The sequence below is a fragment of the Pseudophryne corroboree genome, chromosome 4 (genome assembly GCF_028390025.1).
Source record: "Pseudophryne corroboree isolate aPseCor3 chromosome 4, aPseCor3.hap2, whole genome shotgun sequence".
Classification (NCBI taxonomy): Eukaryota; Metazoa; Chordata; class Amphibia; order Anura; family Myobatrachidae; genus Pseudophryne; species Pseudophryne corroboree.
The window spans coordinates 705042589-705046150 of record NC_086447.1 but is presented as its reverse complement, the minus strand read 5'-3'; the positions used below and the strand labels follow the sequence as shown (position 1 = coordinate 705046150).

The window sequence follows — 3562 nt, the reverse complement described above, 5'->3', positions numbered from 1 at the left end:
TAAGGCAGCCACATAGTCTTCCATTAACACATTCATTAGACATTATGCCTTTGATACCTTTGCCTCTCAGGACACTGAATTCAGGCAAAGGATTCTCCTGTCCAATCAGGAGCATCCCCACCACTAAATTAGCTTTGGGACATCCCGATGTTTATCCTGTGGATAACCTGTGGACCCTGCAGGAGAAATAATAGTTATGGTAGACTTACCGCTGATAACACCAGTATCCACAGGGATCCCACCCTGATGCACCTGGTTTGAGGATCCTTTTATCTAACCTTTTCCTTCTTGTACGGAAGGGTGTGCATGTGTGTTCTTCTCGCCTGATTAGGGCTCTCTATGATGCTCCTGCCTTGAGTTTTTGAAGACAACTGAATTGCCTGAGCCAGGAGGTGGGGATATAGGGGAATGGCCTGTTGCATGCTGGGAGGCTGAAAGCTTTGCTCGTTGGTGCCAATCCGCTGTTGCTCCACCATATTCCAATGTTTATCCTGTGGATACTGTGGACTTAGGAGAAATAGAGTTATCAATGGTAAGTATACCATAACTGTTATTTTCACAATATCAGATCTTTCCTTAATTACTTTCCATTTTCATCATCTATGATTACTGTCCCTTGTGTCCACTGGTTTAAAAGATTTTATTTGTGAGATGCTCTATTCCTAATGGATTGTGACAGAAATATACATTGGAGAATACTTTGCTCTGCTTTGAACTTGTGTAAGAAAACGTGCTAACAACAGTATGGGCTGCAGGAGCAAGTAAGTACAAGGATAGTGAAACAGACTTTTAGAAAATAAAGCAGAAGATTTCTTTATTTTTCAGTACTCTTAAGTTGACTGTAGTCATTAACCAATCAGGATAGTTTACTGTATTTTTGGAAATAAAATATTTATGTGTAACATGTTGATTTAGAATTAACGAAAATGCAGCAATATTTATATGCTGATAATGCACAAAAAACTGTGTGCTTGGGTGTTTAACCATATGTCATAGACGGTTTCAAATCAATCACAAACTCTGTGTGCACTTGAACGTTAGATAATGGTTTCTTCTTAATTTTGTGTGGCTGTCACTGTATGTATCAGTGCAGTGAACAGATCTTTTCACAACAAGTGGTGAGTTGAGAGGTATGCAGTCTTTAGGTCGACCCTTTCTAGGTCAACCACTGAAGGTTGACAGTAAGTAGGTCAACACTGACTGAATGTCGACACATGAATAGGTAGACCGGTATGGAAGGTCAACATGGTCATTAGTTTGCTTGAGCAAGGTTGACATACAAAAGGTTTACTGTTTTTTGGGGGTTACAGGACCTTTTCATACCTCCTCTATCCAAGTACTCATAGAGTTGGTTATAAACCTGGGGGCAAGCGTAGTGAGCCACCATCCCTGAAGTGTGGCGAGCAGACGTTTTTCTACTGTTGGTGGTCCCAGATGGAAATTCGGGCCAGGAAACACCCCAAAAGCCAAAAAAAACTCTGTAGACCTTTTGTGTGTCAACCTTGCCCATGTCGACCTAATGACCATGTTGACCTTCCATACCAGTCGACCTAGTCATGTGTCGACCGACCTTCAGTGTCTACCTACTTACTGCCGACCCAATGATCCACACCCGGGTTGAGAACAGGAAAGGAGAACATGTGTGACTTTATTGCTAAGACACCCATTTGCACTGTAGCAGATTTACTCTTAAAATAATTGTTGCAAGTTCCTGCCCTTTCATTCTAGCCACAAAGCAATAAATACAAAATAAATGTTTATTCTTTACCAAACTGTCTTTTTATTTGTCCTGATGTTGATCAGCGTATTTAGACTTACATGCAGGAATTCCTAACTGTCTGTTTTATTCTCTCTATCTCCTTGATGCACTCGTGAACACTGGACGTTGACCGCATATAGGTGGTCATTCCGAGTTGATCGCACGTAGCAACTTTTTGCTGCCTGTGCGATCAACTAGACGCCGCCTATGGGGGAGTATATTTCTGCATAGCAGGGCTGCGAACGCTTTGCAGCCCTGCTATGCAACAAAACGTTTCATGTAAAAGAAGACCAGGGTAAGAGTTACTTACCCTGTACGATCGATCAATTGGTGCAGGTCCCGGAATTGACATCAGACATCCGCCCTCCAAACGCCTGGACACGCCTGCGTTGGACTCACCACTCCCCGAAAACGGTGAGTTGCCACCCGGTTCCGCCTCCCTCCTGTCAATCTTATTGCGGTTGCCGCTGCGACCGTTTTCTTCCTTTGAGGCGTCGCTGGGCAACGACGAGCCTGCGCAATGCAACCGCAGTGCATGCGCAGTTCTGACCCGATCGTATGGCTGCGATGAAGTGCAGTGTGCAATGAGGTCGGAATGACCCCCATAGATCCCAGGATTTCCACACAGACAGTTCTTAATAAATCATGTGTCTCCAAACAAGATGTTTTTTTAAATCTCAGTCCTAGTGAGGCCTCCACTTAAAATGATTCCAACTTTGAAATCATGCGTAATAATGGGTTAATAAGGCCCATTTAGTATAACATGCAGCTTTCTCCAAAATATTAATACCTTGAAAGTGGTTAGTGATTATTCATGTGCAAACATGCAATGCAGCATAGGTTATGATAAGATCCAGCAGCATAAGGATTAATAAAATCCAGCAAACATTTAGGGTACACCATGCAATGCACCCAATTTGATACCTCTCCCCATGGCTGTAGCAGTAAGCAGATTTACCTGAGATCACACAATGGTTAATGGACTCCTGCTTTTCTCCCCTTAGCACTGGGGTAAGGCAATTAAGCAATTGGCCGTCCGGCTCAGAGAAATGTAAAACAAGCAGATGAATGCTGTGATCATAAGAATCGTGTCCTGTCCTATAACAAATGCGTTTCCCCGCCTCTGGACTACTGTCAGCAGCTTCCTCAGTGTTAGAAACCGCTGACACTAGTCCGGAGGTAGAGAAACGTGTCTGGGGGGGGGGTATCCTGTTGCTGCTGCTTTTGGCTCGCACCAGGGCCCCTGGCTGCAGAGACCACCATATCAATTGTGATATAGAGCAACAGGCTCACAATAATCACAAGCACAAGAAGCTCCAGCTTGACCGGTGCAACTCACTGATGTGATGTCACAGTAGTATCTGTTCTTATCAGTTTAATATCTGATATGTCCCCTATCTGGGTGCCATATATTAAATGGATTTTTTTTATCAGGGAGATGGAAGAAGAGCTTGCTCTGTCCACTGCACGCATTGGTGCTTGGGCTCGGTTGTTAGCTAGATCAGTAGAGCATGGCTCTGTCACAAGCACCTACCTTGCTGACACTCCCCCAGGTCTCCAAAAAGGGACTTGCAGTCTGAGGGGGCCCTCGCGGCCAGCATTTTTCGGCAAAAATCAAAGATTGTCTCCCACATTTCCAGTGCCTGATGAACTGGACTCACATCTGGCTGCAGTCTGGAAACACGTGGATAAAAAATTCCAGGTGTCCCGTAGGTTTTTGTTCTCCTACTTTTTCCCTGCAGATAGCAGGAAATTATGTGAAACTCCTCCTACAGTCGATCCCCCAGTGTCTTTTTCGGTCTT

The 3562-nt window shown here is 44.2% G+C and overlaps 1 non-coding gene across 1 annotated transcript; it reads left to right on the top strand.

Annotated features, from left to right (window-relative positions):
* The first annotated feature begins 3093 nt into the window (after positions 1-3093).
* Positions 3094-3277, top strand: LOC134913233 (U2 spliceosomal RNA). The gene has a single exon (XR_010177042.1). It is a non-coding gene; the product is annotated as a U2 spliceosomal RNA (small nuclear RNA).
* The last annotated feature ends 285 nt before the right edge of the window (positions 3278-3562 follow it).